Genomic DNA, 24,087 nt, shown 5'->3' with positions numbered 1-24,087 from the left:
GACTGGGCTACGTAGTGTGCTCAAGGCCAGACTGAACTACATAGTGAGATTTGTCTCAAAAAACCAAAGTTCCTGAGCCATCAACTCAGGACTGAGTTTAATTTAAATTTTATTTCACCCTGTAATATTTACTGAGACCAAAAAAAAAGCCTTAATACATTGAAGAAAGAGTTTACACAACCAGAAATGAGAAGGCCTTTGAGCTCGACTGAGTTAACTAGAGACGTAATTCCAGCAAGATAGGGGCTGGAGGGGCAGCTTGCAGCCCAGGTTTCCATGCCCTGTGCCTGCTCTCCTGGGGCAAATACTGCTTCACTACAAACAGTGTATACATTGCACATTCCAGTTCCATGACCCTGCCACTTCGTAGGACTGGGCCCTGGCGAAAGAGTCGCAAAAATGTTTCTCCTGACAGTCATTACCACCAAACTGTCTCGGTATACAAGGTTTTCCATGCTGGGAACTGTATAGTGAGACCTTGTCTGAAAAAAACCAAAACAGAAAAAACAAGCGAACAAATAACAAAAAACTCCAAAAGGGCTGGGGATGTGGCTCTGTGCAAAGGTACTGGTTTCAGTCATATACACATACAAAGCAAAAAGTTAGGTTTGATCAGTTTTTCTTAAACTTAACTATAGGGATCACTTTTAAATAGGAAAAAATCCTATACACCTGCCACTGACGCACTGCTGAACCCCCTAGAGGTCTGTGAACTCAGGTTCAGAGAACTGATGTAAGAAACCAAAGTTTTATCCTATATAAGTGTTCTCAACATTGTGAGAGTCAGGCTTTATAATAACTGTTTAGATCATTACTGCTGTACAAATACGAGATTTGCAAACTCTGAAACTCTTGGAGTCCAATCAGTCATGCTCAGGCCCCTGGGAATCTGTGGCTCCCAGTGGAGGGAGAGATGGTCTCTTCCAGTCTAAAATGTCACCCTTCCAAGTGCAGGTGGCTGCTTCCCGGAGGACGTCCCAGTGCCTCCTGTCATACACATGGGCTCGCTGATGTGTCACATGGGAGAGAATACAAGGAACTGCACAGTATTAGAGCAGTCAAAAAATTGTTTTCTCTTGAAGGGAGCTGAATTCCCAGGTACTGAGTTTGGTTTTGTTTCCATTTGTTTGTTTTTGAGACAGGGTCTCGCTATGTAGCCCAGGGCGGGCTTTGAACTCGCAGTGATCCTCCTGCCTCAGCCTCCCAGGTGCTGAGATGACAGGTGCATGTCATCATGTCTGGCTCAGTTACTGAGTTCTGACAAGAGCAGGAAAGGCATTCAGCTGTAAGTCAACATATGAGGCAACAGGAGGCTGATGACAGAGAGCATCTGCCTGGCTCCAATGAAACAGTGCTTCTGTGAGGGAATGGATTACAAAGAGGGAGAAGAGCAACAGAGAAGCAAAGGGCAAACACCCCAAATGCAAAGGAAAGAGGGCTTGACAGACCTTTCTTTAAGGAAGACCCACTGACCACCGGTGATTGCAGGGACAGAGGCCCAGCACCATCAACCAGCAGAGAAATGTGATTCCCCTGTCACCCCGGTAGGATGGTATCTTAAATAAATAAAGCATTTTGGAGGACATAGATTCCGGAACCCACTTGTGCAGGGTCGAGACCTGGGACAGGACTGGAAAACAGATCAGCAGCTCCTTCAAAAGCAAACCACAGAATCCTCCTATGCTGTGCTTTGTCCCCACAGGTCCCGGTTTGGAGCCCAATGTGGTGACCCTAACAAGTGGGGGTCCTATAGGAGGGGAGGCCCAGTGGGAGGTGGCAACGTCACCACGGCCAGCCCTCAGAAGCCACCTGGTCCTCTTGGGGACCCTGGTTATGTCCCCAGCGGGATGTCACAGAGAAGCGGGCAGCCCCTTGCTGTCTCTCTGGCTTCCAGTGCCACATGGGACTGCTCCTTCCCCATGCACCCCTGCCACCTGACGCCAGTGCCGTGAGGTCCTCGCTCGAGCCCCGCCCACTCCAGCAGCTCATCAGAGGCCTCCCAAACCTCGAGAGGCGTAGACCCCCTCTCTTTCCAAGGCACCCGCCTGGGGGCTGGCTGCAGCCAGGGACGGGGCCGTCCCCTCAGGATCTCGATGCCCTCCCCGCGTGGACCCGCAGCTGGCAGAGCTCAGACAGCTCGGATGCCAGGGTTCACGGCCCCATTCTTTGCGAGAGTTGACACAGCCATCTCTGAAGTCAGCAGATTCAGGAAAATTTAAAGAGACTGTGGAGAAGAGAGGTCACTACAGACTAGGGATGGCCGGGGATGGCTGTGCCCCACTGGGAGCGCAACGATGCCCAGCACTGACAGTGGCTGAAATGGAGAATCTTACTTTAGATCCATTTTTCTATCATTGGAAAAGCGAGTTGAGCAGCTTACTTACCGGTTGAACATCTACACTGCTGATCTGTTCACAATCTAGCAGAGATCTAAAACATGTAATGCCCTTTTCACGGGGAAGGGTCTACAGTCGGGACCCTCAGGAACCAGTGGAGACCGGGAGCGCTTCTCGGTGGTGAGCGCCTGCCCAGTGAGTGCAAGGCCCGGGTTCCGGCCCTGCACTGTGAACAACAGAGCAAAGCAGCAGTAGCGAGGGTCAGAGCTGGGGTCCAGGCTGCCTCCAGGCTTCGGAACTGTGGAGGTCCCATAGCCATAGCCAGCCCTTCCCTATCAAGCAACACAAACTTTCATTCTACGGCCGAAGTTAATTATTAATTATCTTCAGTGATAAACGTCACAACTCTCAAGGATAATTGAAAAACAGTTGAGCTACAAATCTCAATATTCTGGCTTCCTATTGTCCCTTACACACACACACACACACACACACACACACACACACACACACGCACGCACGCACCCCCCAGTGGAGGTGATGAGGGGTGAAATGATTTTCAGAATGAAGGAGAAGAAAATGTCATGAAATAAGTGTTCCACACAGTAGATTCCAAGAGCAGATCTCCACACTAATTTTAATTTTACCCTTACAGTCTGTATATTCTGCAAGGGAATAAAGAGCTTCACATGTCCCATTCAGGTAATAAAGAATCACACCTGTAATATCAGCACGGTGGGAGGTGGAGGCAGGAGGACTGCAAGTTTCAGACCAGCCTGGCAACTTAGTAAGGCTCTGTCTCAAAATAAAAAATAAAAAGGGCTAAGGATGTAGCTCAGAGTGAAGGCCTTGGGTTCAATCCCTAGCGCCACAAACAGACAAAGAAACAGATTCACTCTTATTTGTTCAGTTCGTTTGCTTTGTTGGCCGAGGAACACTGACGGGGCAGGTGGCATACCTAGCTGGAAAAGCCTTGGGTTTAATATTTCCTTTGTGACATAGAGGTCAGCTGTCCTATACTCCACCCAAAGGGCCTCTCCGCCCCATGGCTTGGGGTCTGAAGCCTTTCTCAGTGCCAAGACCCTTCCGACCCACCCTGGCTCTCTGCTGTGCTCCCCCTTTGCTCCTCTGGGGCTCACCCTCTGTAAAACGAGTGACGGCTGAGCCAACAGAGAGAACGTCCTTAGGGCACCTGTGTGTGCATGTGCGTGTGCGTGTGCATGCATGTGTGTGCTTGTGCATGTGCGTGTGTGTATGTGTGTGTTTCCAGGCTGCTTGAACTGAACCCCAGAGTGGAAGAAGTGGCTGGTGATTATTATCCCCGTAGTGATTATTCTGTTTGGTAGACTTCTTCAAGGGCCCAGAGGCCACGCGTGGCAATGGTCTATAAGCAGTGCTGGTTTCCCAGCCCAGGCCTCCTCTCCCAGACCCCGGCTCCCAACTCCTGGCTCCGGGGGTTCAAGCTGTCCCTACAGAGACTGCAGCAGGGGTTGGTGGCTCCTTCTCTTTCACCACCTGATTCTTTGCAGTCACTTTCTGTACTTACATCACAAAATAATCTCTTTCAAGGTAACGTCTACCTATATCCGGGTATGTTGGTGACTGTGGTACTGAGGTTCGAATCCAGGCCCTCAAGCACTCTACCAATAGCTACAACCCTGCACTCTGAGTCCTTCTTTATTCTTTATTTTGAGACAGGGTCTCACTAAGTTGCCCAGGCTGGACTTGAGCTCGCCATCCTCCTGCCTCAGCCTCCCTGGTCGTTGGGATTGGAGGTGTGCACCACAACATCCAGTTTCTTGGTTGTTCTTTTAAAGTAATACAGTGATAGTCCATATTTGCAAAAAATAGTTAAAAGTGAGTGAAAGCTTAAGGGAGAAAAAAAAAATCAATCACTGTCCTTAAATTCTTTCCCAGGATGGCTACTGACTCTGTTAAGCTGTCATACGATTTGACTCAAAATTCAGGACAGGACATCTATGCAGCTGCCACTAAGATTCAGTTTTTGAATACTTGGTTGTCCTGCACAGCATTAGAGATTCTATCCAAGAACCAAGGAGTCATTTCTGAGAATTTGCATTTTTCTGTAACCCATGTCAATACTCTAAGTCTTCCCCAGGGTGAAAGGGATGTCACCCATAACCTACCAAAGCCTGAGGCCCAGTGATGACGCAGAGGACAAAGCAACTCCAAACCCGTGATGGCCGGAAAGCCTATGCTAAGCATGAAATACACAACTCGGGCCCCAGTTTCTGATCCTGGGAGATGGGAAGAAGGGGTGGCCTCCCGACAGCACTCCCCATGAGACCCCAGGAGCCGGAGTGTAGACCTGAGCATCTGGACCAAGGCTCCTGCAGCGACCTGCTGCCCTCCCAGCACTGACCCAAGTCTGTTGCTACAGCTGTGGCTTTTCCTTGGAGAAGCACTGAGGTTACAAGCTGGTGCTGCTTCAAGGGTCTGGGAGGAGGGCTGCACTGGATCAATGGAAATTTAAGTCTATTTCCTCTGGTTCCCTGCTTATTTTGGTAGAATCCCCATAATTAAAAGTGCAGTAAGCTATACTGTCACACTTCAGGGTTTTTACAACTCCATCCACCACATGTGGGCTGGGGGTGGAGTAGCAACAATCCATGAGGAAGTCAAAGGTATTTCAGTGAATTTGGCAACTTGGAGTCCGCTGGAGGACAGGCGAGATCATGTGCTTAAATGAGAAGCGTTACCAATCTGGGATGACTTTTTGTGGTTTTGGCTTTTTCTTTTACACCAGCATCGCTACATTTATTCAGAAAGAGATTTTTGTTTTCCCAGATCAGTTTTCCATCACGATATGAGAATATAGTTTCTTTTCATAAAGAAAACATTCTTGGCAGGTTTTAAATGAACCAAAATGAAAAATGAGAATGCAAACTGATTTTTAATTCACTACCAAGGGCATTTTAGAAAATCCTAAGACTTCCATTAAATGTCAGTCCATTCCTAAGTTTAGTCCCTTTTTCACTGAAAGTCAACCAAATGAAAAGCCAATTAATTGATACAAGCCTGGCAGTATGCGAAAAGGGGCTATTTAAACTCACTGAGCAAGAGCAAGCTCCTGAACTATCAGGAGGGGACAGGGACGAGGGGACAGAGAAGAGACCGAGGAGGAGAGAAGTAATGGCAGGGGGTCATCCGGAGCTCAGTACCAGGGCATTTACTTTGTAAGACAACTTTCCTTGGTTCACTAAATAATCTAGCACAATGGCATCCAAGATGCTGCTCCAAGCTGCGGTACAATGCAAGCGAGTGTGGCCTTGTTTTCCAAACAGTGGACAGGTCGGGTATTCAGATATTCTACCAAGTAATTTCCAGGAACTGTGACCTGCAGACTTAAGATCTAAAAATTTCCTTTGTACTTCTGAAAGTATTAGTTCTCACTTTTGTAATTCCTACTTTTTCCTTTAATATATAAAGCTATATAACTGCCATATCTGTAAACGGATCAAGGCTGTCTCATTCCACGATGCGTAGAAAGTTAAGAATGGAAAGGTAAGGCCGGGGATTGACCTCAGTGGTTCTGCCGCTTGCCTCGCAAGCGCAAGGTCCCAAGTTCAATCCCCGGTACCAAAAAAAAAAAAAAAAAAAAAGAATGGAAAGCTACAGTTGGGGGTGGTGGCGCATGCCTGTGATCCAACACTTTGGGGGCTGAGGCAGAGGAACTGCTAGAAGTTCGAGGCCAGCCAGGGCTACACAGTGAGTTCAAGGGCTGTTTGCACTACACAGTGAGACCTTGTCTCAAATAACAACAAGAACAAAATCCATTTATCTAAACTAATTTATCCAGCATATGGGAAGCTGAGACCGGAAGAGGGAGAGGGGCTTAGTTAGGATCATGCAACTGCCGCATTGTTCTTACTTGTGTGGGATTTCTCCCAAGTGACATATAACCTTGGAGATACACAGTCATCCTGTGTCCACAGGGCCTGGGCCCAGGACTCCCCAGGACACCAGTTCCACAGATGCCTGAGTCCCTCATACAGTGAGCTGTAGCATTTCCAAAGAACCCATGCATGCCCTCCTTTTAAATCACCTCTAAGTGACTCACGATACCCAATACAATGTAAATGCCATTTAGGGAGCTGTACTTAGCATTTAGGGAATAACAGCAAGGAAATAATCTGTACATGTCCAGAACGGACACCAGTCTTGCTTTTTGAAGATTCCTGGCCCATCATCGGGGAAGTCAGCCCTCGCACAGCCTGCAGACAGGAAAGGCCAGCCGCACTCAGCACCGGGCTGTTGCAAATCTGTGCTTACCTGACACCTTCGGTCTGTTTTGCTCTGTCCTCTTATCCCATGGCACATGGGCACAGTAACCTCATACCCCCCTCCAAACCCAGCTTGGCCTGGTCTCACAGGGTCTGTCTCTCCCCGGCCCAACTTCCTCCTCCTGTGCGGCTACCCTCTTCCCTACTGGATGCGACATCAACTTGCTGCTAACGTTGTCACTGGCCCGAAGCCATGCCCCACCACCTTCCCACCCGTCACCTTCCAGCTTCCCTGCAATGCCTTTCCCAGCAGTATCTGTATGTGACATGCACCCTTGAAAACACTAATTCACGGCCCTCTCTCCTTTGCTCACTCACTCTTTAGTGTTGCTTCAAGACCCCTGGAAAAACATCCCTGGGCTTGGGAGTCTAACAGATCTCTGCTTAAATCCATGTTTTTACCCTGCGCCTGCAGAATGATCTTTCTGTAAGTTAATTGACTGTGCTAGATCCCGCTGAGTTCACACCTGGACAATAGGACAGTAGTGACAATTCCCTCCTGTAGGGCAACTGGGAGGACAAAGGAAGATTATGGACCTCACTTGCCACACAAGGCCAACAATGCCAAACAGATACTTCTGGGAGCTCCTCTGGCACCCACGACACCGCTCTGGCTTCCTGGCTAAAACTCCGCCTTGGCATTGCTTCCTAAGACCTCAGCTTTGGACACATTCCGAGTCTGCCCGGACACTCGTGTGTTTCTACAGCAACTTCTGAAGGCGAGGTTACACATCACCCTTAGGACCTCCGTCTTAATTCTCCACTTGCAGAGTCATGTTGGCGTTTTAAAAGTTTTGAGTTTTCGAGCGTTTTGGATTTCAGGTTTTTGGATCAGGGATGTTCAAAGCTGTATGTATCTCAGACAGTCTTAAAATAATTTGATTCTGATTTTGCAGCTCAGGTTGGAAATGAAAATCTACCTCAAGAATAGAATTTTAATAACATAATTTTCCTGCATAATATTGGCTGGGAAGGGTGTGAGGTACTAGGGACACCTTGAAGACAGGCTCTGTTCCCAGGATGACACCACAAAGGCGTAACAATTGGGTCCAGTGACCACCTCACTGCTGTGAGAGGCCCTTGAGGATCAGAGTCACTGGGGGTGGTGACACAGAGGAGTGGGCTTCGGATGAGCACCAACCAGCTGCCATCACTCCATGAAAAAAATGTATCCTGAGACTATGTAGCCGAGGCTGGTCTCGAACTCACAGAGATCATCCTGCCTCAGCCTCCCAAATGCTGGGATTGCAGGCGTGCACCACCACGCCCGGCAACTGTGGCTATTTCTCTTACTCCAAAGTCTGGCAGATAAAAAGGTTACTTCACACATCAAGCAGTCGACTTAGCAGGACATGATCTAACATCTATGTGTCTCTTACTGGAAGTCCACTCATCCCAGATCAGGGTGTCCTTGGAAGGATGTGAACAGAAAGTCTGCTCCATGGGGCACAGGGCCTCGTCTCTTAGAAGGGTGACTGCACCAGGAAGAACCAGGCCAGCTCTCTGGTGACACATGGTCGGGTGCAGCTATGTCTAAATAATTTCAACAGATGGCTCTTGCTACAGACTGGGTAGGGAACCCAGATATGTTCCTATAAATCTTAAATTACTGAAAACAGATTACCACTGTGAAGAAAATAAGTATCAGTAGGTCAAAAGACAAAAGCCACACTCTGCTCAGACTTGAGGAATAATGGTGCATCCTTCTAAAGCAACAAAGAGAGAAATATGTAAGATACATTTCCAACAAAGCACCCTCAGCCAGGCGGGGTGGCACATGCCTGTAATCCCAGGACTTGGGAAGCTGAGGCAGGAGGATCACTTCGAGTTGGAGGCCAGCCTGAACTACACAGTGAGACCCAGTCTCGAAAAACCAAACCAAAACAAAGCAATACAAAAGATCCACAAGGAAAGTCAGCAGGTGCTAGGAGCCAATCCTCCTGTAAAACCTGGTGTCTCTGCAGGACAGAGTGGAGCGGGGCTGTGAAATTCCACCCTTTCAAAGCATGGCTTGAACTCTTCCCGGACTGGGGTGTGCACATGACTGTGAACTTGAGGGAACAGAATGTGTTCCTTGAGCTCTCTCTAGTTTAGTTCCATTTGGAAGAGATAAAAAGACAACGATTAAAGGAATACCTTAAAGACAGATAATACTGCACACATTTTTGAGGCCTTCACCTCTCAGTCCTTCTTGAGCTTTGAGTAAACACCTTCCTATCTAACAGACAAGTGAACTCAGCCTGGAGCTTTTAGGAGGTGGCTGAGTGAAAAGCCCAAACAAAAAAAACCTCCCCAAAGCCCTCAAAGTCTAATCAGGGACTGTGTTAGTAAAAGGTAGAATATTACACCTCACTAGATAGTAGGAAAGATCAGTTTCATTATATGTAATTATTAGAATACTTCCTGAGTAATAAACCTTGTATTTCCAGTGAAAGTAACAAAATAAGAATTTGTGGTTTTTTAGTCATGCTAGATCTTTCTGCATTTTCACAACAGGTGGATTAAAAAGCATGGTTTTGCTAGGTGTGGTGACACCTGTGATCCCAGCACTCAGGAGGCTGAGGCAGGAGGATCACCATGAGTTTGAGGCTGGCCTGGGCTAAGTAGTGAGTTCAAGGCCAGCCTGAATTACACAGTGAGACCCTGTCTCAAAAGGAAAAAAAAGCAAAAAACTGTGGTCTTGCAAACTGTATTTATACTTCAGTGGTACTTTTGTACATTAAAGTGCTGCAGTTTTCTGACACTCTCTGGAAGAAGCTCAGTAGCACGTTGCTAATATGCTACTCCTACAAAATGATTTCAGAGCTCCTCGGGAATTTAGATTTGCACGAGTTATTAGGATGTGACCTTTCCCTTAGATTTCTTATTTTAGGATCAACTTAAAGTGGTATTTCCCCAGTGGGAGCTGCTGTACTTCCTTGGCAGATAAGAAAAATAGCAATCACAAATTATAGTGAATAAACTGGGGAAATATAGATTGCTGTGATGCAGGAGAAACTGAAATCTTAAAAGGCGCCCATGCTGTGTATTCCTGGGGTTGGAAAGGAAAGCACTATGGCCTGCTAACAAAAGAGAACCAGAGTTATGCCACGATGGTATTTCCCTGAAATTTATTCCTAATTGTTTCTTGTCCGGGCTACCAAGTCTCATGACTTTTAAAGATTATTCACTTAATTTCCTACGTCCTGCCTACTGGGAATAGAAAAGGTTAAAAACATCAAATAATTTCAATTATTGCAGATCACAGGATCTGGAGAACAAGGAGTTCACGAATTTTAAGGGGAAAAAACTAGGAGAAAATGGAAGAGATCACAGTTACTCCCTTTTTCCCTATGGAATAACAGTAGCTTCCATTTTTGAGATCTTACTATATAATATTTTGGTACAATTTACACATTATTTTTAACATATAAATTATTAGAAGTAACCAAAGAACCAAGCATGCCCTACCTAGCACTACAGAGCTCACAACTGGCTTTTTTTTTTAAGCAAACAAAACTGGGGAAAGTGGGTCAATGAAGACCTTTTAACCCCCAAGGCAGAAAGTTAAGAATAAAAGTAATTTCACCATATTATTTTTCTATTCATTTTAATACATTTTACTTATTTTTAATTAACTAATCAATTTGCTGTTATTGTTTTGAAACAGGGTCTTTCTATGTAGTTCAGGCTAGCTCTGAACTCACTATGTAGCCCAGGTTGGTCTCAAATTCACAGCCATCCTCCTGCTTCAGCCTCCTGAGTGCTGAGACTACAGGTAGGCACCGTGATGCCCAGGTCATTTTAAGACATATTAATTATATAATTTTCCTATGCTATCTTTATTATAAAATTATCCCCTCAAATACTCAAACCCAAAATGTAAAATAGTTGAGACTTTTCCGTGTGGTGCTGGGAATGGAATGTTATGCTTGCCAGGTGAGCAAGGGTTCTACTATGCACTACATCTCCAGGCCTCTAACATAGTTGATTTTAAATAAATATTTTTTTAAGTTGACTTGTACTCATCTCTATGGAAGTCCTACTTTGTGAAATCTGCATTTTCAAAAGAGTGGTTCCTTCCTATTAACTAGCAACAGGAGGGTTTAAAAAAATCTCCAGGGACCTGCGGTGCACAGTCTTTAGGTTTTATGTAAATTTGCACGGCCTTAGGAAATACTGGCAACTTCTTTTTATGTTCCTTTTTGTTTTGTTTTGGTACCAGAGATTGAACCCCAGTTCAATCTCCTTGCACTTGCAAGGCAGGCAGCAGAACCACTGAGCTAAATCCCCGGCCCATGGCAACTTCTTTTTAAACAACAAAAAGCCAAGGTGCTGTCTGCTCCTTAAATGATTGGGGAATCTCTCTGCCCTCCACCACGGAGAAGCTGCTTCATAATTCACAGAGAACAGAAGCAGCTCAGCCTTAACCTAGGGCTTTGCTACTAATGTATCCTCAGGCCAGTTTGCTAGGTCATAAAAACCAGTCACAGAAGTGTAGGGAGCTCCCCAAGCAGTTTCCCTTCCACATACTTCTCCTGGCAATTCATCTGAGGAAAACAATGTTTAAAATGAAATGAAGTAAGCACCTAAATACACTCCTGGTGTGTAAGAGCATCCAAATCAGCAGTAATTGTATAATAATGATACAAAGTACAAACACCTGAGACCTGACTTGATAAATTGGGTAACAGCACTAAGACAGATCATCTGGACACATCTGACAGCCAGGCAGAAACAAAGGAAAAGATGTGTGATCAAAAAGAGAAAGAAATGAGTAAAAATGGTACCTGGATTCAGTAAATAAATGTGTATGGAGCTTGGTGTGGTGGTGCCCACCTGTGATCCCAGCAGTCTGGGAGGCTGAGGTAGGAGGATCAAAATTCCAGCCCAGCCTGGGCAGTTTAGTGACTAAGTGAAACCCTGTCTCAAAATAAAAAATAAAAAAGGGCTGGTAATGTAGGTCAGCATGAAGGATCTGGGTTCAATCCCCAGTACTGAAAAAAAAAATAGATATAGATACATGTTAACAAAAACTGGAAGAAACTAAGGGAGTAAGAATAGTTTTTGTATAATTAAGTGTGATCTTTTTCATAGCTATTCAGTAATCAATTGTCTTCAAAGAAACTAACATGGGTTGGGTTGTAGCTCCGTGGTAAAGCACGTATTTTACATGCTCAAGGCTCTGGGTTCAATGTCCAGCACCACCAAAACAGAAACAAGACAAAACAAACAACCAAACCAATGTATAATGAAACAAACCCAGCAGACAAAATTCAGCAGTAAGCTGTCCTAGTTCCAAATCTTAGCTTTAAGGGTACCAAGTACCATCTCCACCCTGAGGGTCTGGCAGTCAGCACACAGGATCTACGTTCAACCCCAAAGCCCTGAGACTCAGGCCGAGGGGCAGCCAGGCTGCGTGTCCAGGGTGCAGGCTCGGGCGCTGGCCACACGAGAGCACACACACAGACACCGGGCCGATAGGGATCATGTCCTATTAGTGAGCTATAGAATGGCGCCCCACCCTGCCCAGGACACCTATAATTGAATTCCTCAGTCATAAAAGCACTGGGACCAAAGGAGTTCAGCTATCTTTCATCTAAACCTGTTTTCTCCCTTACTGTCACTTAACATATTTCTTATGGGGCTTTTCTTCTTTTTATAGATTGATTTGTCTTAGTTATAAATTAACCCTGCAAGTCACTCTGCCGGCCACCAGCTCTACTGTTTCCTGTTCTTCTTTTTCAACTTCAGGATTTTACAGCACAGGGGTCATTTAAACTGTCAGTAGAGCAATCATGTCCAGAGAATCCTCTCTACACTATAAAAAAAGTTTCCTAAGGATAAATGTCCCCAAGCAGAGGCTGTCCTCAAGGTGGATGCCTTGGCAAAAAAAAAGGGGACTGTAACCACTGAAGACTTCTGTTATTTCTTTATTACTTTTTAAAAATAGTGGTCAAGTAGACACAGCATAAATTATTTATTTTAGGTCATTTTCAAGGGTACAGTTCAGTGGCAATGCTGTATGACTGATCTGCAGAATGTTTTTATTTTCCAAACCTGAAGCTCTGCCTCCATTCTCTCTCTCTCTCTCTCTCTCCCCACCCCCCTCTCTAACATCTTCTGTTATTCCATGTTTCACCCCAGAATTTCAAACTCATAGTTTACTGAAATGGCTGGAAGTGCAATAGAAGTGCCACCCCTCCACCCCCACAAAAATCAGGGTCAAATTCCAAATACTTCACATTTTAGTTTTCATGCCAAAACAACTGCGTTTAGACCACTGTTTTTAGATGCCAAAGTACACATCTGCCCTTTGTCTCTTAAGAGTTTGGTCTTTCTATTTTCAATGGTATTAGGCTTTTCTAGGGTTAAGTAAATTCTTTAGGCAACCTTCCTGCTGGCACTGATTTCCTTTCAGCATCTAGATTCCCTTAGCAGTGCCTGTATTCACAGAATTCCTACACATTTTACCTAAAAGCAATAGTCTTTTCTCATCTCACCATTCAAATATGAGACTAAGGTCTGGGTTAAATCTCATCTTGCTGATAAAGACTGGTGGACCAAGAGAGGATTAATGAGATCCAAACACGTCCACAGTTCTGGCTGGACACTTCCCGTGGCACCTGGCTGCCTTCCACTGAAACTGAGGCTACGCAGGGTCCCCACAAGGTGAAGTTTGAGGAGCTGTATTTTGTTGTGATTTCTTTTTGGCAGGGACCTTGTGAGCTGGGCTGGTGCTGTCCTGAGAGTCGCACCCTGGCCCTGAGGAGTCACCTGCCTGGGTTCAATCTTTAGCACCCAAACAAACCCAACTAAGAAGAGAATTTCCAAATGCAGCTCACAAACAGCCCAGATGAAAAGGATGCCCCTCGCTCACACCTTCTAGGATTTCACACAAGCGGTGGCTCCATTCCATAATTTAGTGGAAACCTACTGAGAGGGACTATGTAGTGACTCCATTGTGACCTTCTAAAAACTTCTTATTTGGTGGCTGGGGCGTGGGGCTCAGTGGTGAGCACTTGCCTAGCATATTTGAGGGCTTTAGTCCCATTCCCAGCCCCACAAAACAAAAGCAACCTCATTACTCTGAGATGCTTTGAGGCACAGAGGAGTTCTGAGCAGACCTTCTCCCGGCCTCCTGCAGCACACGGTAGGACCGGACCTGGAGCAGTATGGTGCTGCCAACCACTCCTGGACCTTGCCAGCTGTCCCCCTAGTGTCCCTTTCCGGTTCCAGACCCCAGGAGGCATCCAGCTGCCACACCTCCTCAGCCCGCCCATCTGTGGTGGCTCCTGGCCCTCTCTGATCTCCAGCATCCCCTGGCGCTGCTGGAGAGAGGGTTGGGTGTGCTGAGCTGTTGAGGTCACCTCAGCCCTCCTGTGATCCCACGGGGAAGGAGGCCAAAGGCAAAGGTGCCCCTGTGAGGACTCTGTACGAGGGGATGGAGGTTCAGTGCCTCTTGTTACTACTGACTCTGATCTCGGCCACTTGGTTACGGCTCCATCTGCCGGGATTCTCCACTGTAAAGTTATTATTTTTCCTTTCGTAGTCAGTACACATTTGGGAGAAGCACTTTGAGATTATGCAAATACTTTGTCCTAGTCTCATTACACTTTCAGCCCACACACATTAACTTCAGTATTTATCAGTGCTCCTGTAAGGCAGCGTTCTCCCTGTCCCTGCCTCCACCTCATTACGTTTTTTGGGGGGCAGGGGTTGGTACCAGGGATCGAACTCAGGACCTTGCACTTGCAAGGCAGGCGCAGTACCACTGAACTAATTCTCCGGCCCTCTCTTTATGTTTTTATTCAGTCATTTCCATGCATCAGTCTGAATAATTATGTGCTTACTTGGGGAGGGCTATCATCCAACCCTACAGCCATTCACTCTTGGCCTGCCCCAGCGCTGGCCACTGCAAGCTCTCACACCCACACCCTCATTCCCTGGCACCCCCAGGCCGAACTGTCCTGGGCCTGGCTGTGGCACTGACCACTTCTTCAAAGTGTCCTGGGTTCTTGGAAAGGAAGATGGTATTTGGCAACCAAGTCTGGTTTGCTGCAGGGGCCCTGCTGCTGGGCTCCCTCAGGGACCAAAGTGAAGAAACACTCATGTGTATACTGACCCCACCTCAGCATATATGCCTCTGGATTAGCGTTGGTGTCCATGTGTCTTACAGTTCTTGTTTTCAGGGTGTAGCTCATTAAACTGTAGAGTGTAGGAAAATGAGGCATCCTGTGACTTCCTGTACCGATCGAAATCAGTAGTCCTAAAACTACCTACAACCATAAAGCAACGCAAGTCTACCATCTTCGCCAGACACACTTGGGGACTAAAGACCTCGTTCCAACCCTAGGATCAAGCCACGAAGGTATAAATGCTCAGCCCCTGGAGTCACATCCCAATCCAGACAGCACCAGGGAAGAAGGGGCTGCAGTGTGAGGTGCTCTCCACGGGCAGCAATTCTTCCTGGACAGAGCACGCCTCATCCAATAAAGCCACGTTCTCCAGGGTGGCAGAGATCAATGAGTGTGTGGCCTACCACTAGCCAGGCAAGAGATACCAGCGTTCATCTTAATTATAAACATCATAAGAACCTAAATTAATGTACTTGTGATTATTACTTGGGTAGAAAAATAAGAGGGATGTAAAAGAGATTTATTGTTTAGGATTTGCATTATTTTTCAACTTCTAGGTCATTTTCCTATCTTTGTTTTGTCTTAGACAAATCTATTACTGTAAACTCCAACTGACTGGTAAATTATACAGCAGAAATTATAAAAGCTAAGACATTTCACAGAGAAATAGTGCAAGGATTTGTCATGTTTTTTTTAAAGGGTACTTTTAAATACAGGTTTAGTGTAATAAATTCTGGTTTCACCTACCGTTAAAGGGCGACTCTCGTTTGAGAAAACAACCTTCTTGTTGTAGTCTGGGGGTGTACAGTTGGTGCCTTTCAAATCTGAAGGATTAAAAAGAAACATGATTTTCTTTTTTTTTGGCATTGGGGATCGAACTCAGGTTCTTGCGCTTGGGAGGCAGGCGGAGGAACCACTGAGCTAAATCCCCAGCCCAGAAACATGATTTTCAATACACACACATATTCAAAATCCTTAGACAACCGAGGCTGCCAAAAAGTACCCACACAAATAAAAGATATTCTCGGTGGATCTCATCCTGAATGCTGGCTTTCTCGGAGTCCATGATGCTCTGTGTTCTGTAGAGCAGTGATGGCAAACCCCCTAGAGCTTTCAATGGCACCAACAGCCTGCTCTGGCACACGTGCCACAGGTTCGCCACCACTGCTCTGGAGGTAACCAGCAAACGACTTGTCATAAATCACGCAGGCCAGAGAACCTTCCTAAACTTCCTTTGCAGAGAGAGACACATGTTCAACTCACTTCTCCTACCTTCCCAGTTTGCTCTCTCACATGAGCCAAGGCCTTTATCTCATGCATCTCATAGGTCAGATTAATAATGATACCTGCATGAAGGTCCAGACTTAGAAAAACTAGATCTTAAAGGGCTCGGTCACTTGGAGAGACGGGAGTTGGGTAACAGCTGGCCACTGCAAAGTGAGGATTTACTGAGGCTCTGGATGGCGGGGTCTGCAGTCCCCAGGAAAGGCACAACCCTCGAGGGGAGGCAGGCAGACTCACCCTCAGGAAGTCTCAGGGAGCTGTGGCCCACATCAGCGACCCCCACATGGCCTTGTCTCTTTCAGGGCCCATTCATAGAGACAAAACAGCCTGGTGCCAATGCCTTATCGGGAGGGCTCAATGCCCTCACAGTCTAACCCACACTGTGCCTCGTCTGCCCTGTCACTTCCGCGCCTTTCCATTTGGAATTTACGGAAGTGATTCTCTTCTGCTGCCTGACGCGTGGCATAAAAGCTCATTTGCTTTCTCCAGCATGACTTAGGGCTTCTGTTTGGAAAATGAAAATTTCTTAATTTAAGCTCGGTATTAATAGCAAAGCCACAAGTCTGTTTTCAGGGTGGGACCTGAGTCTGTAGGAAGAGTTCTCACTGTGTGTTCTGACCTGCGACACAGCAGGTCACACTGACACCTCCACGCTGTTGGTCAGAACCTGTATAACGCGCAATTAACACCTAAAGCAACTGGTAAAAAAAAAAGGGCTCAAATATGTGCAAACGAGAAAATTAACAGAGAAATTTTTGAACAAAATCTCTCTTAAAAAGTTAAAGAATGTTGATTCCTGGTTACAATTAAGCCCTACTAGCAGCCCTTGCCATCTGCCTGATTTCCCTTCAGAATATGCATGAATTCATTAAGAAGTAGACAGGAAGAAAGAAAAGATTTTGTGGAAACTGCTTCTATTCCTAGCTTGTAGCCCCAAGATTTGGATCAGACAGAAAAGCAGGCTGGCTGGTACTGATTTCAAAGGCAGGAAGAAATCACAGCTTTCCTCCAAGGGCTCCCCTGCTGCTGAGATCCTGTCTGTTCGATTCAGAAATGCAGTATGGCCAGGCATGGTGGCGCATGCCTATAATCTCAGCACTTAAGAGGCTAAGGCAGGAGGATCTTGGTGAGTTCCAGGCCAGCCTGAGCTGCATAGTGAGTTCAAGGCCAGCCTGGACTACATAGCAAGATGCTGTCTCAAAAAAAACCAATCAATCAATCAATGACCAAATTAAGTTTTTAACATCTATTATTATTTTTTTTGGTACCGGAGATCGAACTCGGGGCCTTCTGCTTGCGAGGCAGGCAGCAGAATCACTGAACTAAATCCCCAGCCCATCAAATTAAGTTTTGAAAAACAACATAATACTGACATGAAAATCTGACCTCAAAAAAATCAGTACTACTTATTAATAGTGACATAAAATTTTAAATAAAATGCTCATTAAATAATTCGAAAGCAATGTATACTAAAAGAGTAAACTATCATAAGCAACATGGATTTATCTCAGCAAGGCGAAGGGTATTTAATATTAGAAATATATTGAAACATGTCTCAGCACCAGATCAAACTTTAAAAGAAAACATGATTATCTCAAAAAAATGCAAAGAAAGTATTCAATAAAATTTAACATTTATTCTTGACAATATTACTTTTAAAAACAAAGACGCATCAATGAAATACTTCATTTGTGTCACATTTATACCCGATCTCATCCTAAGGGTGAAATAGGCACCAGTAGTTCCCAAGTACCTTCTGCAAGGAAAGATCTCACCAGAGAGTCCATTTGCATGTGGTGCACACGCATGGAGATGAATAAAGAACATCGGCACTGCGTCTGCCACCAGCACCACCAAGCTGCTTAACTTAGGGTTGTTCTCTACCTCACACACTTGTTCCTTGACTCCCCATCCCTCTGCCTCTCTGCCTCAGGTGTAAGCACCACTGGCCCTTGCTAATTAGCTCAACTTGCTGATCTTCGAAAGTGGTGCTGGCAAATGCTTCACTGGCTTTTCAGACGTGGAACTCAGCCTCTGATTTGTGGGTTTGCCGATTTCTGCAGTGTAAATACCTCCTTAGTGACTGATTTCAGGCCCCCAACTCGAGGTCTGAGTATGGCTGGGAAGAAGATGTGGGGCAGCACACAGTGTGGCTGGGTGTCCATGGGTACAACCTCAACAATGGGCAACCCCAATGGTGTAAGGCAGGAGGATGCAGTTTGTATAGTTATGACTGTTGTTTTTAATTTGATCTGCCTAGTTGGAAATACATAACGACGTTAATTTTCAACAATTGCTGTACGTAACAAGTGGCTCTTTGAAGTCCTGAAAATCTAACAGTTTACCTTCACAGCCTAGTATAAGTGAGCTCCAGCCATCCGCTGTCTGCCTCAGCAGGGCTCAGTATTTTATCCTCTTTGCTTGGACCATCTCCTCCCTTGCTTCTGAGACCAGTTTCACCTCATTCCCATCCTACCTTCTGCCTGCCTTTCCTGGTACCTCTTCTGTCTGAGATGGGCAGGGTTTTGTTATTCTTATTTCTGGTGTTTTCATTTGCTTTGAGTTTTTTTGGTGCGTACATGCTAGGCAAGTGTTCAGCCACTGTGCTGAATCCCCAGCACTGCAATTTTTGTCTTGTTCATGTGCTGAAAGCTCTTCCTTCAAGTCTTCTCTTCTTCCCATTGCCTTTGGCACTCTGACCCACAAACACATCTACTTGCTTAGCTCTAAAATCTTTATCTCTAACCACAACTTTGTGTGTGTGAGTGTGTGTGTGGATGTGTGCATCCATCCGTCCGTGTGTGTGTGTGTGTGTGTGTGTGTGTATGTGTGTGGTAGTAGGAATCAAATCCTGGGCCTTAGGAATGAATTACATCCCCAGTCCTTTTTATTTTTATTCTGAGACAGGATGTCACAGAATTGCCTAGGTAGGACTTGAACTTGCAATGCTCCTGCCTCAGCCTCCCAGAGTGCAGGGATCTAACAGCAGCTCTTCCTAAAATTCTAAGTCTGTATTTCCAACATTCTAATGAGCCTCTTAGGACATTGCAGATACAACACTCCCCAGTGGCTCTGAATGAGAGCAACTCAGGTCACCACCTTGGTGGACCATTCCCCTCTCCAGACTTTCAAGGAATCCATGCTTCACCAGGGTCCTCAGATACTAAGAGGAGACTAGAGTCAGAGGTGCTTCCCTCTTCCTGTTGGCTTTTGACATATTTTATTTTCCCAAGTACCTGCTCTCCTGTACCCCTACCCCAAATCGTACTGCTATAAACATGGGTGAGCATATATAGCTATGGTACGATGCTTTTAATTCTTTTGGGAAGATACCCAGCAGGGGAATAGCTGGGTCAAATGGAATTAGTTCTTTGAGGTATCTCCATACTGATTTCCACAGTGGTTGCACCAGTCTGCACTCCCACCAGCAGTGGAGAAGGGCTCCTTTCTCCCCACACCCCCGCCAGCAACTTGATAGCCATTCTTTTTTTTTTCCATTAAATTTATTGGTACATTTTAGGTATACAATACAGTCACATTCATCACTGGGATCTTGTACCTGTACATGATGTGTCTTAGTTCTTGTTTTTTTCCCCTTCCCCTGCCTTCCCTTCACCCCCTCCACCCTTCCCTATTTACAAAGACTTTGTTTCCAGTTTTTTCCTTTTCTCATATTTTTTCTTTTCCCTGCTTTCCTTTTCCCTACTCCTTTAGACCTTTTCTTCCTATTTCACAATATCAATTATACATTTTGATCCTTATTTACACTTTTAGTTTTTCACACCAGAAAAACTATTTGGTATTTAAACATGTGTGTCCTATTTATTTCACTTAAGAGTATGGCCACTTAGCTATAAATATCTCTAGTTTCTCATTCTATATGGCTGAGTAGTACTCCATTTTATTAAAAAAACACGTCTTCTTTATCCAGTCTCCAGTTGATGGGCAATTGGTCTGTTTCCAAGTGATGATAGCCATTCTTTCTGGAATGTGATGGAATCTCAGTGTTGTTTTCATTGCATCTCTCAAATGACCAGTGATGTTGAACATTTTTTCATATATTTATTTGTCATTTGTACTTCTTCATCTGAGAATTGTCTATTCTTTTCAGATGCCCATTTTGGTGGGTCTTTAAATTTGGGGAGTCTGATCTTTTTGAGTTCTTTGTAATTCCAGATATTAGTCCTTTTTCTGGGGAATAGCTGGTAAAAATCTTTTCCTACACGATGGGTTGTCTCTTCACTCTGTTGGTGGTTTCTTTTGCTGTGTAAAAGCTTTTTAATAAGATGAGATCCCAGTAGTTAATTCTTTGTGGTATTTCCCATGCGATCAGGGGTTGTTCATAAAGTCTTTGCCTATACTTATGTCTTCAAGAGTTCCATCTATTCTATCTTCCAGCAAATTTAGTGTTTCTATTTTAATATTTAGATCTTTGATCTGTTTTGATTTTAGTTTAGTGAATGGTAAGAGATATGGGTCTAGTTTTAGTCTTTGGCATGTGGAAAGCCAATTTTTCCAGCACCATTTATTAAAGAGGCTATTTTTCTTTCAGTGAAGGTGTGTGGCCCCTTTGCCGAAGATAAGGTGGCTGAGTGTGTTTCGAGTCATTTTTGCATCTTCTAGTCTGTTCCACTGATCCTCGGGTCTGGATTTTCTCATTTTGTTTTGCCAGTACCATGCTGTTTTTGTCATGGTAACTGTAGTATATTTTAAGTCAGGGATTGTGATGCCCCCTACTTTTGTTGCCCAGAATTGCTCTTGCTATTCTGGTTCCAAATGAATTTTAGGATTATTTTCTCTAATTCTGTTAGGTATACTATTGGTTTTTTAAATTAGAATTGCATTTAATCTGTGTAACAATTTTGGAAGTACAGCTATTATCACTATATTGGTTCTTCCTACCGAAGAACAAGGGATATCTTTCCATTTTCTGATATCCTCTTCGATCTCATTTTTCAAAATACTGTAGTTTTCAATGTAAAGGTCTTTTACTTCCTTCATTAGATTGATTCCTAAGTATTTCTCTTTTTTTTTATCCTATTATGAAAGATGTGGTTTCCTCAATTTCTTTCTCAGTGAGTTTATCTGTATACAAGAATGAGATTGATTTTTGAGTGTTGACCTTGTATCCAGCTACATGACTGAATTTGGTTATCAAATCTAGAAGTCTTTTGGTGGAGTTTTTGGGATCTTCTATGCATCATGTCATTCACAAATAATGATAATTTAACTTCTTCCTTTCCTATCCTTATTCCCTTTATTTCTTTCTCTTGTCTAGCTGCTCTGATGAATGTTTCCAGAATTATATTGAATAAGAGTGGTAACAGTGGACATCCTTGTCTTATTCCTCATTTTAGAGTGAAAGCTTTCAGGCTTTTGTCCATTTTGTATGAGTTGGCTGTTGGTTTGTCACTAATGGCTTTTATCAGATTGAGATAAAGACCACCTAGTCCAGTTTTCTGTAGGGTTTTTATCACGAATGGGTGTTGGACTTTGTCAGGTGCTTTTTCTGCACCTATAGAGATGACCATGTGGTTTTTGTCTTTGGCTCTGTTAATGTGGTGTATTACATTTATTGCTTTGCATGTGTTGAACCATCCGTGCATCCCTGGGATGAATCCTACTTGGTCCGGTTTTGTTTTGTTTCCAAAAGAATAACACAAACATTTTGTTCTTGTCAAATCCAGAATAAAAACATCCCTATATTTATCATTTGATTAGAGCAAAGTACACATTGTTTCCATTTTATATTAGACTTCACTGAAGAGAGACACGAAGAATTGGGAATTAGAAAACAGAGGAAAAGGAAGAGAGTGCCAGAAAGGAAGAGATAGAGAGAGACATGGATGGGGAGGAGAGGGAGAGGGGTGGGAGGGGCGTGGGAAGGGAAGGGAGAGAGAGCGCTCAGAGCCCTGATCACAGGTCACTTGGCCTGGCCCAAGCATCAGACTGGTCCTCACCTCACCCTCGCTGTACCGTGCAATGTGAAGATGCCACCCAAGCCACTGGGTGAGACTTCACATTGGTAAGAACACAAAGCTGCTCCCCAAAGGACATTACCTTTACTGTTCTCTGAACTCATGTGTCCCCTACCTCTGGGCTTACACCTGCCTTTGACTGTCTTACCCACAGGCCTCACCCCATTGAGCAAGACTCAGTGAATACTGTCGACACCTACTGCATACCAGGCAGAGTCAAATGTTACACATATTTTCATGAAAAGTATGAGCCATTTGAATAATACACAATGAAAATTAGATATTTTAACAAAATATTCTACTAGTCTTCAGGTGAAACAAGTTTTTACTTTTCCAGCTAACATTTTTCTTCGCCTGACACCACAAACACTCAAATAATATTTCTGAAAAAGGCTGTCCCTTATTTGAATTATTGAAGTCTAGAACACCCAACCCCTGCATTGAAGACATTACTTCTACAAGAGTCCAGTGCCGTAGCTCCTACGAAGTGTAGTTAAATCTGAGAGAATTCTAACTGCTAAATGTTCATGGTCGGCGACATTTCTAATCATGAAGTCAAATAAGCCAATTAATAAAGGCTGTTTCAACTTTCACCCATATCAGAATGGCAACTCCAAGACACGTCCCAGGGGCAGTCTTGTCAGCTCTTGGCTAGTTATGACATACATGGCAACAGCAAGCAAAGGATATAAAGGTCAGCAGCCCGTGATTTCCATAACTTGTTTCTATAGAGATTTGCATGACTTGTGAAAAATATCATGTGAAAGGGAACTTACTATAAATATTACAATTGGAAAGAAATGAATGGCTGAGCAGGCATTGGAAAATAGTATTTTTTTTTTTAGTAGTTTCTTTAAAAAGAATTGGGGAACTACAGGTCTGGGGTGTAGCTCAGGGGTACGGCACATACTTAGCATGCTGGAGGCCCTGGGTTCGAGCTGAGTACCAAAAAAAATAAAAATAAAAGGAATTGTGGAACTGATTGTAAGATATGTTTTACAATCTAATTTGCATACACATTTCCATAAGTGGAATTACAAAGATGGATGCAAATGAAACAGTGTATGCCCATGTTCTAAAACAGCCAATCAGGAAGAAACACATTCTATCCCTTCATTAACACAGTGAGGGAGTCCCAGCACCTTTGGCTTGGATGGGACCTTACATGTTATGTGGTCAAGACTTCACCATGGGTGGCACCTGGGCACACAGGCCCAGTGCAGTGGCACACAGTGAGGGCACCCCGAATGTGACCACTGACCCTGTACCTACCACAAGCGTATTCTATTCAGCTCCCTGTCTAGCCCGGGCTCCTGTAATTCTGGGGTGAAGGGAGTTGTCTTTCCAATCCACTATGGAGATAGATATTTTTAATTTTACTTTTTGTTTTGTTTTGTTTTTTATTTGAGATAGGATCTTGCTATGTAGTCCACACTGGACTTAAACTCAATATGTAGCCCAGGATGGCCTAAAACTTGGGATGATCTTCCTGCCTCAGCCACCCAATTGCTGGGATTAGAGACGTGCACCACCAGACCTAGCTCATTTTAATTTTAGAATGAGTTTATTTTTATTTTAAAATGTCTAGTGGGGCTATATTTGGGATTTGATTGCATTTATAGATCAATTTAGAGAAAACTATCTTAGCAGTACTGGGTCTCCAATTCATGGCCTGGATCTCCTTTTTTTTTTAGATGCTATATCCTTTCTTTGTATAAAGTACACAACCATGCACTGTATTGATGCATGTGAATGCTCAGCCTCAACTCTGTCGGGACCTTGTGCCCGGTCGGGAGCTGGCAGTGCGTGGGGCAGCGCTGGTCTATAGTGCACACCTGCATCTCCCTCTGCTTCACAGGGAGGCTCCCCCTGCCCTCCTGGTCTCCTACAGCCCTCTGCACGTCGGGTCCAGATTTTGCAACAGCTTCTCCACTGTGCTTGCTGCACGGCTGCCAAGTTAATCTTCTGATTCAATCACCTCGCTGCTCTTCTGAAGCCCTGAGTCGCCCCACTCCATAGGAGATAAACCCGTACTCTCTCCCCTGCATTCCAGGCCTCTATCATCAGA

The 24,087-nt window shown here is 44.7% G+C and overlaps 1 protein-coding gene across 9 annotated transcripts in view; it reads right to left on the bottom strand.

Moving 5' to 3' along the window:
- Pparg (peroxisome proliferator activated receptor gamma) overlaps positions 1–24,087 on the bottom strand; it is a 122,590-nt gene that overhangs the window by 84,608 nt on the left and 13,895 nt on the right. For 5 of the 9 annotated variants that reach the window (XR_015449648.1, XM_004875114.3, XM_004875115.4 and 2 more), the window contains one exon: positions 15,505–15,581. The exons of 3 other annotated variants lie outside the window; for them this stretch is intronic. The gene's annotated coding sequence lies outside the window, so the exon portion shown is untranslated. Of the gene's footprint in view, positions 1–2,384; positions 2,404–15,504; positions 15,582–24,087 lie in introns of those variants that run through there. One more of the 9 variants, XM_087207191.1, reaches the window with a different exon arrangement.

Source organism: Heterocephalus glaber, unplaced genomic scaffold (assembly GCF_053883595.1).
Source record: "Heterocephalus glaber isolate CG9 unplaced genomic scaffold, H.glaber_assembly_v1.0 deba00000768, whole genome shotgun sequence".
Taxonomy (NCBI): domain Eukaryota; kingdom Metazoa; phylum Chordata; class Mammalia; order Rodentia; family Bathyergidae; genus Heterocephalus; species Heterocephalus glaber.
Note: the sequence above shows the minus strand (reverse complement) of the source record. Positions and strands in the feature narration are given on the sequence as shown.